Source organism: Notothenia coriiceps, unplaced genomic scaffold (assembly GCF_000735185.1).
Source record: "Notothenia coriiceps isolate Sejong01 unplaced genomic scaffold, NC01 NC01_scaffold00035612, whole genome shotgun sequence".
Taxonomy (NCBI): domain Eukaryota; kingdom Metazoa; phylum Chordata; class Actinopteri; order Perciformes; family Nototheniidae; genus Notothenia; species Notothenia coriiceps.
The window spans coordinates 12,452-27,315 of NW_011368313.1; the positions used below are offsets into that span (position 1 = coordinate 12,452).

The following is a 14,864-nucleotide window of genomic DNA, read 5'->3' on the forward strand; positions in this document are numbered from 1 at the left end:
AACAACATTGGTAAAAAATGTATACATCTATATATATATATTTCTATATATATATATATATATATATATATATATATTTCTATTAATCATTTTCGGCTTTTCGGCATTCGGTTTTCGGCAAACTGTTTCCTATTTTCGGTATCGGTTTCGGCCAAGAATTTCCCATTCGGTGCACCCCTACCGAAAAATAAATAAATAAACAAGTTTCAGTGTTTTTCATATTGGAAATGGGATGTTATTGGTTTTGGCCATGATTTTATGATTATTGAAATGTATACAGTTCTGTTTCATATAGGTGTTTCCATAGATCTAGTCTCTTTATTTCCCCCTCAAAGTGCACCAGATTGATGCATTTCACTCCAACATTTAACTTTTTTTTTTTACCCCCAAGAGGATTTGAGTCCACCCCCACTTAAAATCACATTGATAGGTTCCTAAATACATTTACCATTTTTTTTAAAATAGTAACCCATTTCCATATGTTTATGTGTGGGTAGTAGATTTAAACTATAGGGCTATCATTATGGGCCCTGCCTGTACCTGTTCGCTCTGCCATCGCGTGAAGGGTCTGTTAACAAGCGACTAACAGAAAGGGTAATTTTAACGTCACCTCAACCCCCCCCCGCTCCCGCTACCACCACCCCCCCATGTATATTTCAGATCTGTGGGAAACACTGACATGCTTTTGAACCTTGGATCTATGAATCTTTGAATTTTGAAAAAGAAAACTACTTCAAAAATGCAGTTGTGCTTGTAAACTGTAAAAACGATTTATATATTAAATAAGTTGGCGCTTCATACATCCATGATCCATCCATCCATCAATCTGTCCATCCATCCGTTCGTCCGTCCTTCTATCCAAACATTTCAGTCTCCCATCTTTATCTTTTGCAATTTGTGATTTTCATGAATCATTGAACCAACTAATTGCCAGCAGAGATAACAAGCATAGTTGCATTACTCATATCTTGGTAATCAGCTCAGGAATAGAGGTTTTATCAAATCAAAGCGTAGACCTACATAAGTGAGTCCATGACTCCCTGCAGGTGTCTATAAGAAGAGCTTACGTGGCTATAGGAGGAAGTCAATGGCAGCTTATCAGCCTGGTGTAGGTGCTACTGCTCGACTAAATAAATCAGACGGTCGAGGCATTTTATCCACAAATTGATTAAATGTCACTTGACAAGGTCAAATATTTTAACCAAGATGCTTAAAGTCCCTGAATGCTCAGCATAGCAAACAGTTCTGTGTTCTCTGCTGGTCTGCCCGGCTGCTTACACTGCTATAACTGAAGACACCGGGGACTACTTAAATGGGAGAACACTGGCCTGAATTAGCAACTCAGCTGAGGAACAGCTGCAGAGAGGAGATATTTTAGTAATCAGGTGGATCTACCAAGAACATTGAGGTCTGCAGAATTATATCAAAGGCGAGGAAATAAGGGCGGGCATCCATAGAATCACACCGTCTGAATCACTGAAAGACTCATTAAACCTCTGCATGGAAATGAATTTATATCAAAGTTGTTTTCTCTTGGTGATGAACATACAGTATATAGCTGTTCTGTTTTCACTCATAATATATATGCCTGTTCCCATTTGGCTGTATATAAGTGTTATCTTTTATTTTCATGTTTAATCATTAGAAAATAGTTAAAGTTGCATCCAACACAATTTCCCAGACACCATGGTTATTTAGGAAATGCTTGTTTTTTCTTAACGCCAGGTATTCCGTAAATCCATACGCTTTGCTTTTGATGTAACGTTTTCAAAATGGTTGTTGATTATTGTTTTGCGGGAAATCGATTAACATATCCTCTTAGCTTCAGTTTCCGTATTGAAAACATTTTAAGTTAATTAAATACCTTTGGCAAACCATTTTCTTAATTTAATGTTCAAATTGAGCTTTAAGTTGAAGAATAATCAGGAAACATAATGGGCTGTCCCTAACTTTGCTGATGGTGCTGACTTTTTCTTCACATTTAGGCTAACAATGATCCTGTAAAATACTATGGCAACACCAAGGCTGTGCCCAATCATTGTTTTAATTGTTTAGTCTGTTGATTATGTTTCTTTTCTTAAACCACAAAAAGGGAGGAATGTGTTTGATAAATGATTAACATATAATCTGAGTATTTGTTGCTTAACCCTTTGGGTTTTTGGAGACACAAACACAGGAACACAAAAGATCCTGTAACACAATTGATCTTCTGATCATCACAACGCTTATGTGACGCTGCCATAATCATGTTTTCATGTACTTGTGTGGATTTATTTAGCAAGAACAAAAATCAAGCTTTTATTTTTGGACCCTAATACAGAGTCTGCATTTGGAGGGACAGATTTCCTTAGGCAGGGTGTGTCAGATGTGATCCCAAAATCTTACTGAAGCTGAGATGTTTTTCAGTTCTCTGTTGTGAGCAGTTTAAAGTTTGAGAACATGTTCTCTGTTACAGATGAGTTTTCCAGGAGCCATGAGGGGGAATCTGTGCTTCAACATTCACTGGTAAGTACATTACTTTTCTTATTTCTTTCAATGTAACTTGTTAAATATTCTGCCTCATTATTGAGATCCACTTTCTCTAATTTGACAAACACAGGTGTTAGTAGAATATCGTCTCTTATTATCAGCTTTATGATTGAGACGGGAATCACAACAGGGTGACCTCCTGTGGAGCGACATATGTTTATTCAAATAGCCATTGATCTGAAATTAAAAGTATTTGAGCGGGGAAAACTCAAAATGAGTGTTGATTGCTTTTTAATTGAAAAGAAAGAAAAATGTGTGTGTCTGTGGAGTCTAATGTTCTTGTTAGTATTATCATCATTATAATCACAATGGCAGAGCATAAAGCAAAAATGTGACCGACTCTGAAGAGGTGTTAGCATTCAGAGGCACAGTAGTATGTCTCCTTACCGGCTTAACACCTGAAACTGTAGCTCCGACGTGTGAAATGCTCTCAAACTGTAGCTGGGTGTGATTAGCAGTCAAATTAAATCTGAGATGTCAGTTACATGTGTCAGTGCTTCCACTCCTACACTTGGCAGGTTGTAGGGAGTGACAAGCTGGCTGTTGATTATTCTCCGGTGTGAAACCCAACCAGTGTTTACTCCAGTCTTTGTTCAATCCTAAAAATATAAGTCCCTATTTTGATGTGGAAATTGTCACCATGATGAATGTGTACCATAGTAATCTAATCATGAAAGGTATTATTTGTAACTTGTCTGCATTAAAATGTCTAAAAACGACTAGACCGGTGTAATACATGTTGTTGAGTTGCATTATTGCATCAAACCATATACTTTTTTATGTTCAAACCTAGAGTAAACCATCGGTTTCAATGGGGCTTTCATATGGTTAGCTTTCATGGCGACATCATTTTAATCCGGTTTTAATACAGATTTTGATCAAGTTTTTTTATTCATATAAGGATTTTATGATGTCTGGAATTTAAGATATCAGAAAAACAGGCCGAGCAAAAGTTAGTGTCTGGCCAACCGCATTGAGGAAACATCATTTTTAACATGAAACTGATTTATTAAGTATTTTTAATAGTTTTATTTCCCGGGTCCATTTGTTTTGAAGAGGAGGAGTTAAGTTTGTACCACCAATCATAAAAGGAAGCACTACCGCATTACCATTTGTTATAACTACGAGACCAGTGTTAAATATGTTTTTTAGTTGCTAACGTTCACTGTCCCCATTGTTTTTAACTACATTCAGACATAGTGAAATCTCAAATGTTAATCAGGGTTCCATTTATTCATCTGTAATGTCATTGTATAGCTGTGAAAATGCTTCAGCTTCTTGGTTCTCTGCCAGAAGGGGACATTATTCAACTTTTTTTCCAGTTTTAAGACGGATTATCTAAACTTCTTTGATCTTGGTTCTATTTATCCATAAAGATGTAATCACCGGCCTCTCTGAGGTTATCTGAGAAACAAGCTAAAGTTTACTGCAGTTAAAGAAATACAGATGTTTACATTGAAACTGCACTATTAAGTGTTCTTTCAATTTTATTTGCTGGGGCCGTTTGTTTTGTGTAGGAGGGGGATAATTCCAGATAATTCAGCTCCGGGGTAAACGTTTTTTTTAACTATGAACAATGAGGGAACTCTGACTGGGAGAAGATGACAAAAGTTTTGGTAATGGCACTGAATAACTGCTACTTACCAAATCGTACTTAAAATGAGAAAATAAATGTGCATTTTAATCAAGGGTTCATGTATCATATCCATTAGTGCGACGAGACACATTTAACATTATTATGCAAAATACTTACTGAACCTACATTTCTCGATCTCGCGGTAGCCAATCAGCGGTGAGGATCTCAGCCTGCCGTCACTGACGTTCAACCAGAAAACATCAGCCGTTAGCTGTTAGCAGTTAGCACTCTGAGCTCACTGCTCCTCATATCTGTTAAGAAACTGGACAAAAGTTAAACAAGTATAAACCACTGACTGTCTGTGTCATGGCGAATACAGTCGCTGGTTTATTTCTGTCTGTAGGCCGTTGTTGTGAGTGTGGAATGAGCATATACAACGTTAGCTTAGCCTGGTCGACCCGAGGCCTGTACTACGAAGCAGGATTTGAGGTTAACAGGCTAACTTCAGTAAAAACTCTGGGTTTCCGGTCCTACGAAGCTGGTTCTCTTTTTAGCAGGCTAGATCTCCATGGTAACTTATGCTGTGCGGCTAACCTGGGGGGTATACTACGAATCTAGTTCAACCTATCCTGGATATGTTTTGAGTTATCCGGTTGACTTAATCCAAAACAAAGCCGCTCTCGCTAAACTGTCCTACAACGCTGGCTATCAACTGGTTTGCTCAAGCCAGCCGTGTCCTCTAGTTTCCTTATCTGAGTCAGCTGAGACGTATCTGGCCGTGCAACACTCACAGTGTCACATACTGTATGCAGAAGTATTATTTTAAGCAACACATTAAGTTGACGAAACACTTGAGACAAATGTAATTAAAGTCAGATCCACTCGTGTCTTAGACAGTGATATCATAAACCTGTTAATGTACGCATTCAAACACTTTTTCTGTTACCAGCTGTATTCACCTTGCTATGTGGCTTTGATCCTGGATACAGTGTTTAAGTCATGGATGTTTAAAGTTTAACTTCTTCATATGTCTAATATTATAGTTGACTTTTCATTCAGGAAGTATGACGCTGCGCTATGAGTATGCTTCTCCATGTTTGTGATTGGTCGAATGCTCCAGATACCACCCCTTTCATGTGAACGCGCACCAAACTAGAGGACACGGCTGGCTTGAGCGATCCACTTGATAACCCGCGTCGTAGTACAGTTTAGCGAGAGCGCGTATGTTTTGGATTAGGCCAACCGGTTAACTCAAACATATCCATTAGGTTGAACCTGCTTCGTAGTACAGGCCTCTGATCTTCATTAGGAAAACAAGCATTTTAAAAGGTTTTTCTGCAGACTTGTCAAGCATTAATTCATGGTTTTTACTAACCGGTATCAGTATGTTGTTACTTCGGCATCATTTAGAAACGTGTATTACAATTTAATCACGCTAAAATATGTTCATTTTGTTGTAGAGCTCCCTCTCCAGCACGTCTTGTTTGAATGACGCGAGTAAACACAGCTGGCAGCCGCGGTGAATCTTGAGCGGTTAGAACGATGCGATAGGAGCGATTAGAGCGAAGCGAATATTCGCATCGCGTCCGGTGTGAACGCAGCATAAGAAAGAGCAAACAGAATTGAATGGCATGTATGACCATAATTAACCTTTATAAAACTTCACTTTTACAAACATTTGGTTTCGAAAAGCCTGTATAAACCGCTCTGCATCCCTAAATCATGACATTTTGAATCCATATGTTGTGTTAGGGAGGACCAGGACCCTTGTTGCCAATAGGATTTGTTACACATTTGTTTTACACATGTACTGTATGTGCAAATACATGGACTTAAAATCCTCTTACTGAAACGTAATGGTGAACATTCACTGCTGCTGCAGTAGGATGGAGTTATAAGGCAGTTTTTCCCTGTCTTAATGTGATGGCAGCCCTCCTGAGAGGGATTTGCAGAAACATATTTTTGGATGAATTTGTAGAGATCAGGGTTCATTCTCTCGTTTTGATTCTCCGGTGCAGTCTGATTATATAAAAACCCTCAAGCTAGAAGCTTTTCAAGCCAGGTTATTTTAATCCAAACTTGGATTTCCATTCTTTTTTAGTTTCTAGTTTGGGATGTTTTTCATGTTCACAATCCTGGATTTACATGTACATTGAGTGGCAGTGTGTTTTTTAAAGGGCCATGGGAGTTACTCTTTCTTGGAGAAGGTTTTGTTTGAAAGGAAAGACAGATTTCCGTTACTTAAATCTAAGAAGCCGGCAGGTGAGATTGCTTTTTGTCCAAGGCTGAATGAAGTAGTAAGTCGGGAGCTGCAGATGTCCACAATCCAGCCTCTGCAGATCAAGCCTCCAATTATCCTGTTTCACTCGGGTTATGGACCGTTTCCTCCACTAAGGGGCAGAATATGATCACTGATGCGCTCAGCCCTCGCTCAAGGGGATGATACAAGGACAAGCAACATCAGCTAATGTGCAGTGTGTAATCACATTAAATTGAATCAAAGGAATGATGCATGAAAACAAAGAATAGCTTATAATACAAAAAAATTACATTTTGTAATTAAGTGTAACCTGAAAGTAAATCAAAGATAAAAAGAGTCATGTTAATATACAGAATATTCTAAGGTATTATGATAAATATAGGTTGTGTTTTTTGCATTTCACTAACCTGATGATTACATCTTGATTACCTAGAAATATATTTTTGCTATATTTTAGGCCTGATCAAGATAAACCAAAGTCTGCAAGAATGTGAAGTCAGTATTTAACATCTCACAGGTCCAAACAGCTCTGTGTTTGAGGGTTTGGATTAGAGAGCTTCCGTTGAACATGAGCTGAGAGGCGGCTAACCCTTTCTGTGGTACTGCTCTAAGGTTGAGCTCAGCACTTTCCTCATTAATGTCCCACTTATTCTCAGAGTTGGCTGTGATATTTGAGAGATTTGAGCATGCGGGGGCACAGGTTAGGCATAATTATGCTGACGGAGGGCTTTTACAGCTATGCTCAATGAAATCTGGAGTGTAGGATTAGACATGCAGAAAGTTATATAGTGATTAACCTTCATTTGAGTCCCCTCCGTGATCTCCAGAAGACAAATCCGCCTGCTGTCAGGTATATTTCTCCACCTTGATAAATGACCTTCAAAATGATAGATTGAGGCATTTTTTCCTTCTTTTTATGCTTTGAAGCAATTGTTTACCCTTTTCAGGAAGTTCAAATGCTTCCTTAAAATACAAACCTCTTCGATTTCCTTTGGATGTATGGCAGTATCGATTCAGAGGTAACTTAAAGGTCCTCTGTGGAGTTACTGACCACTAGGGGCGCTGTGGAGCATGGCAAAAATACCCAGTTAATGTATCCTTGCGTTCTGTCTTATTACATTTTTAAAGGAAAGTGTCAGTCTCTTATCATTGCAATGAAACTTATGTTCTGCACAAGTCATCACATCATGAGTCATCACGTCTTCTTGCCACTTTTTCGTATTTTCCACATCAATCGTTGGCTGCAGGTGCCTTCTCTTGTTGATATTTGGTACTGGGGAGGATTTAGTGCCACACCAATTATTTTACCATTGAAGTGTCTGCTGCTTCTTCAAAAGACCATACATTTATACAATTACAGATCATATTGTATCAGATTGTAGTTCAAGGGGATAATAAAATACCAACATTATTACCACAACCAAATAACTTGATTTAAAAAAGGTCCATGAAACATCAGCTTTTGGTTGGAAAACATTTTGCCCCCATTAAGTGATTTCTGTTTTGGAAAATACATTTTGGGGGAATAATTTTCACAGTGTGTGTTTGTTGGTTTTATTTATTCAGGTTTAATCTGCAATGCAAAAAATAAAACAGGTTTTGTTTTTATATCAAGAAACTGGGAGAACATCCTGTTAACCTGTTAATGAGAAAAACTATTGAAAGCTAGAATGTCACAGTAAAGCTCAATTTAATTAACTGAATATATTGATGCCATCATTTTCTACTTATTATGCTTAGACATTTAACACTACCATGCATCTATATTAGTTCATGTCACGACTTTCTAATCATCGCTAATCATTATTTCCTTAAATGCATCATGATGAATGAAGCTATAGCTAACGTTATCTTGTTCATGCGTTTGCTCTTTGACGCCACAAAAAGAAGCCTTTCATAACAATGGCGGGTCTCTTCCCTCGCCCCTTCAAGAAAGGACATTTTTGAGCCCCTTTGATTTGCCCCGATTTGTTTTGATGTGAGGAGTGAGTGGTTTTTAAAATCTCCTTAACTCCCCAGGCCTGGCCCAGCCTCCCACAGGGCTAATGACCGCAGCCCGGCCCGTGCTGAATAATACAGACGCTTGCTCGGTGGAAGTGGGGAGGAGGGCACGGGGTTAGACGTGGGCCCTCCTTCTACAGTACACCTCCATTGATAAGATTGTATTAATTGGTATGAATAGAGAGGGATTTCTCCCTCTCCTTGTATACATTTAGCATTATACTCATTAGCTTCCCTTTGCCTCCCAGCGAGTTTCTCCTTCACATCCCCCGGGGTCTCCTGGGAGGCAATTTGCATCTCTCCATGGTGTCCCTTTGGGGTTATTGAGGAAATATTAGCCTCTTTTCTTCTGTGGCCGACCCTTTGATTTATTAGGATCTGGGGCTGATAGAGTGCCACTCACATGTTAATGACTGGCGCTGATACAGGCCCCCGGTGCAAGACCACGCATTGATCCGGGTTGAAAAGGTACAATTGACAAGCGGCACTGAATAATCGCCTTACACGCGTCTGTGTGTTTATGTGTGTGTGTGTGTGGACCTTGGGAAATGACAAGGGAATCCCACTGCTGTCAAGGCCGCTGCGCTCAGGCTGTCCGTTTTCCCTGATAGAGTTAGATAAATAGGCTTTCGTTGCCCCTCTGAATTCCTTGTGACTTTTTGACAGGCGCAGTTTTGGGCGTTTTCTCGTCAGAGGCTGGCTGCTTCTTTGTTCTGCTATTCATGTCATCTCTTTGACCCCATGCGGTGCTTATTTGAGCCACTTCTAGCTCTATAAACCCCATCACAGGCTGCAGACGACACACTTGATCCAGTTGCTGTTAAGAGATGTTCTCCAGGTCTAATAATAGAGATCTAGATGACTACACTTTGGTTGCCATTAGTGACTACGGGGCCGCTGCTCCCCGTCCCCGCAGCGGTGCACTCATATTATGTTTTAAAGAAAGATAATGAGAGATTTCATACTAATACCTGCGATACTTGACATGCCTTCAAATTCAAGCTCACTGATGTCTGCTCAGCAACATGGAGCCCGTCCTCAATTTAGAGAGCAGTTTGACACCGACTCCCTTTCATCTGAATGGTCACATGTCTGCGGCAACAAAGTTTGATATAAATATATTTTCATTTCCCCCATCTCAACCGGAGAGGTAAGCATCTGCCTAATCATAGCAACAACTTCCGTCTTGGTTCGTGTCTTTGTGCTCTCAGTTATATGGTAATAATAACATTTAATAAAAGTCAACATATCTGCCACTAAAGCAAAAATACCCAGCGCTGCAGCCCCTCTACATACTAAGAGGGTTGGGAGGGTTACTATAAAATGTATTTTTTTTACAATAACAAGTTACATTCAAAAAACTGTTATCAGTAACGTAATCTAAGTAACACAATATAAAGTAATGTAACCTGATTACTTTCCATTACTGTTGGATTACCTGAATAATAAATTATAGATAGATACTTTATCGTAAGTTGGGAAATTGTTTCTTAAAAATAGAAGAAAATAAATATATAAACACAAAAAATATAATGCAAAACAATACAAGAGTAAAGAAATATCAATAAGATAATTATTAAGTTATTATTAAGTATTAAAAAAAATAATAATTAAAGGAAAAAACAAAATTCAGGCAATGGCAAATTCAGGCAGTTAACATTTTAATATATCTCTTAATTTTTTTAATATATTTTAACATGGTATTCCACATTTTTAAAGAATCTACCGGTAATCTGATTACATCCATGTTCATACATTGTGATATATTCATTGTGCTACATTTTTAATTTTTACCGGGTAATAAACTTGATTCCGATTAATGTAACTGTTCGGGAATACAGCTTGCTTTTTTTGTATCCTGATTATGCAATCCCGTTACATGTAATCTGTTACTCCCAGACCCTGCTTATAACAGATTAGAGTTTATGTATATCCATTGCGCAGCTCATGCATATTGTTATGAAGGAGTAATGCAATAAATGGAAATGTGCCATTTCGACGAGCCGGCACAGCTTGCCAAAAGCGGGCAAGTGGGTAGTGCTTGTGGTGGTGCTCGGGTTTGTTTTCCTCTCAGTGTCGGGGGGTTGAGAAGTCATGTATCTAAACAGAGCAGATATGATGTTTATGAGAGCCATCTGCTCCACTGCCCTCCTCAACGTGAGAGCAGCCTCATTAAAACGGTCACATGCCTGAGACATTTCTAACTGCTGTTTTTTCTTCTTCTTCTTACCCTCTTTAAAAGGAGTAGAGTTTAAAACTAACAAAGCCTTGGGAAATCCCCATCAGACATCCCTCCCTTAATCCATTTAATTTTGAAAGGTATTGTTTAAAGCTTTAAAGTTTATATCGTTTAATCCCCCTCCAACACTACGGGCAGCAAATGAGGCTGTGTCAGCAGCTTGAACAGATATAATCTACTCCACACAACAGAAAATCCTCCTTCAAGACAAGGTTGCATGGGTTTCCTGTGAACTCCCCGTTTGATGTTTCTACCTGCTATTGAACATGACTTCTGTCTTAACCCAACTGTCACTCGCTCCCTGTCCCCTTTTATCACTCCCAATGTTCTCGCTTCACCTTTTTTCATCAGTAAATCTACCATCACAGCCATTTCACTCATTCCCCTTCTCTAGGACGAGGGGGGCACGGAGAAGTTTGTTGCGGGCAGGATCGGGGGGGCTCCTCAACACACCTTTACTCGTGTAGGATCTCGGACAAAGAACAGGATTGTTTCTAATGCACTTCTCTAACAGTTTTTATACTTTTTATTATGTAGCTGCAGATACCTTTCACACACCACGGATTGTGCAAGAAATTATTACTTATCATTTTTCCATTGTATTTGCTAGAACAACTACAAGGGACTTTCATTTTGTGTTGATTTTGGACCCCTTGTGAAGTACTGCCTCAAGTTGTAAAGGTCTTGATCTGACTGCACATGCTTTTGTTTCGGGAGCAAGTACAAAGTGCTTCATTTTAATAGTATTTTTTTTTGTTTAACAAATCTGTTTTTGGCATGCATAGCAATGAGTAAATGTTTGTATTAGCGACTTTGTAAGATTAACAACTGTAATACCGTTTGTGTTATAGCTACGTGAATACATATGATTGAGAAAGAAAACTCTACAAAGAAAATGTCCTTTAATGTACTGCTGTTTCTGAAAAGTTGTCTGTAAAAGTGTGATAATCAGATCTTCCGGTCATGCTGTAAATCGTTCTGATATTGGTCTACTCTGCTTATCTTTGGCATCCGAAGTAAATCGAAACTGTTTTAAAACCACTGAAAAGTTGTAACTCTGAAGCATTATTTAGAAATGATGCTAAGCTAGCAGCTAGTTAGCCTATCTAACCTAAGCTCAAATTGGAAATGGGGAAGCAGCTAGTCCAAATCTGTTTGAATTAAAAACATATATTCCCTCCACAGCCGATTGTTAACAAAATGATTTGTATGCATTAGACATTTGACAATGAAGTATCATTTGAATACTTCCAAAAATATGGAGCTGCTCCTTTAACTTATCTTTTTCTAAGTCATTTGAATGAACACTCGGTATTCTTTATTGTCTTTATTACAAAGAAGATAATTTTATTTGCAACACACCTCCTATGGTACTCCTATATTGTCCTTTAGAGTCTAATTTGAGTCGTATAACACGGTATATATTTTCACTCAAGCAGTAAATTACATTGTTTAGTTATCAAAGGCTTTGTGTAATTACATTTGTGCAATTCAGGATGATAGGGCTGATAGTGTCTGCACAAGACGCTGGCATTCATAATCACAGCCAAAATCCCATTAGGGAGAAAGAAGACCATTATTATGGAAATGACCTTTGGGTGACAAGAATTCAGTGGGATAAAAGAGTGCGTAATCCAGACAAAGACATGGTGTGAAGCCGCTCTCTTTATTTTCTCCTGTGCTAATTTACGAAATGTAGGGTGTTTCATGAATACTCCAAATTGGGGTTTATAATTTTGCTGCTAAAAAAAGAAAAAAGTCACTTTCAAGAAAGGGAGATTTGTGGCGTCTTGCTAATTTCTGCCTACTTTTCTTGGTACTGAGAATAGAACGGCAGGGCTAGGAAAGTAGATGTTTTGTTTACTGTGGCACCTTCTCCGAGAGAACACACTCACCTTGGGATTACCGGAGTGTCAAACTGAATCTCTGTCTGTTTGTTTTTGAGCCACTCTTTGATACCTTCACACTTAAGAGGCAGCTTCATAAATTCACACTGTGTCAAATAAATCAATAGATCCCATTAGCCCAGGAAGTTGTGTAGTGCAGTACTTGAGGGAGCGTGGCTCCCCTTGTTTAGACGTCTGTGCAGCGGAGGCGATGGCAGAGGAGTATGAGGCTGGCTGTTGATCCGTACAGACAGCTCCAGCAGTTGAAATGGTTTGGCTGACTGGTCCCAGTTGGTTTTTAGCGCCGTCTCCACTGTGCTGCCAGCCCGGGTCTTCAGTTGAACAGGAAGAAGGAATTTGCTTAGACATTCACAGCCTTTACAAGCCTACAGCGCCAAACTCTCTTCAGTGTGTGTGTTGTCCTCAGTAGACCAGGAAGTTTGGGTTATTTCACTTGTTTGCACTGAATTGTGTTCTAAGTTTAAAATAAACGTCTCAATGTAAATATCTTTTACTTTTAGCATTTTTAGTGGATGTCCGGACGTTTCCTTGAGATGCTGCTAACAATAATTATCCCTATGAATTAATAAGCAGATCATTTTCTAATTATTTGCTTTATAAAATGTCAAGATTTTGTTTAAAATGCACATTACAATTTTCTACAGCCCAAGATTACTTTGTCTTGATGGTTTTGTTCAATCAATAGTCCAAAAAAGAATTGCACATACAATCGTATACAAGAGAAAAAAAGATAGAAATACTAAGATCTAACGAGCTATTACTTCTAAATGTTTGGTATTATTTCCTGATAAGTGACTCGAATGATGTTGGATTCTTTCTCTGTCAGTTGACTGTCTTTCAGTAGAGCGATTGCATCAAATGTTCTATTGCTGTTTCTGTTCTCCATGCTCTTCTGCATACCCAAAGAACACAACCATATCAAATAAATGTATAATTAAATAACAGGTACATTGAACTTCTTATACTTGAGCCTTTTGACAGCAGTTGCCTGTTAAACTGCTGTCCAAAGCTGCATACCACACAGATTATATTTAGTTCCATTGCCCATTATCATGGCATCCAATTGTTTCTCTAATTAAAAACATTGTAAAGTAATTAGCCGACTTTTTTTGGTTTCCAGTCTTTAAGTTCAATTAAACCATTTCCATTTATTTATTTATTTCAAGTTATTACTTGTATTTGTTACCCAATATTCATTAATCCTGCTCATCCTCAACTGATGCTTCTTCTTCCTGTTGGCTAATCTTTCTAGTTTACTAACCCCTGATTGTCACTGTCCTCATCTCAAACTATTGTTATAAATATTTGTATTAGGGTGTCACGTTTTGAGAGGCCTTGCTCAAGGCCATCTTGATATATAAGAGCCAGGGAACCCTTAACACTACCATAAAGACTCTACTGCCATTCAAAGAGGATTCTTAAAAATGCAGAAGACAACAAAATGACACTGACACTAACAGGTCAGATAGAAAGGCTTCACATTCATCTAGATCAGCCTTTCCCAAACTCAGGGTCGGGTCGCGGACCCATTTTGATTGGGTCGCCATGTTAAATGCATTGCTACACACACACACAGCGTCAGAGCTAATGGCTGCGTTGCAAATACAATTTTTTAAATAATTTTTGTATTTTATTTTTTATTTTGAAAATGAAATTATGCATATATAGCATTGTATATTGAATTATTTAATTTTCTAAATACAAATAAACTAAAATTAAAATTGTATTTGTATCAGCTCTGACGCGCCCCCCGCGAAAGTTTTCGCGCCGTCTGTTTATTGTTTATTGTCTGTTGATTAATCCCGATCGTACATGATGGCAAAAAGACGATACAAAGAGGAGTTTTTAAACGTTGGCTTCACAAAAGCTGTTAGAAATGGAGAGGAGCGGCCTCATTGTGTTTTATGTGGAGAGGTGCTCAGTAACGAAAGCTTGAAAATGAACAAATTGGACCGGCATCTCCAAACAAAACATCCTCTGCATCGGGACAAATCGAAGGATTTTTTCCTCTGCAAAGAAGAGTCGTTCAAGGAAGGCAGTGTTTTTGACGGGGAGGAAAAGTAAGGATCAGCTCAATTTTAATCATTTGATCGGTTGTGGTCGTTTGTTGAGATTTCTCAGGGTCTGTTGTGAAATGTTTCGCTTAATGGCAAGTTGGATGAAATGGCAGCACTGAGCCCCCGGAGGCGCACCGCCAGCTGCGGCGCGCCCTCGCGCGTGCCTCTACCCCGCGCTTCCCCGCGCCGAGTCACTAGACGCATTCTGCAGCGGGCACAGAGCCGCGGCATGTTTCAACTCCTCTTCCACACCCTAGCCTAAAATGTTTTTATAAAGCGGCGCGGGAGAAAAGCA

The 14,864-nt window shown here is 38.8% G+C and overlaps 1 protein-coding gene across 3 annotated transcripts in view; it reads left to right on the plus strand.

Moving 5' to 3' along the window:
- The window catches only part of znf644b (zinc finger protein 644b), a 34,861-nt gene that overhangs the window by 4,781 nt on the left and 15,216 nt on the right, over nucleotides 1-14,864 (plus strand). For all 3 annotated transcript variants that reach the window (XM_010791663.1, XM_010791665.1, XM_010791666.1), the window contains exon 2: nucleotides 2,456-2,505. The gene's annotated coding sequence lies outside the window, so the exon portion shown is untranslated. The remainder of the gene's footprint in view (nucleotides 1-2,455; nucleotides 2,506-14,864) is intronic.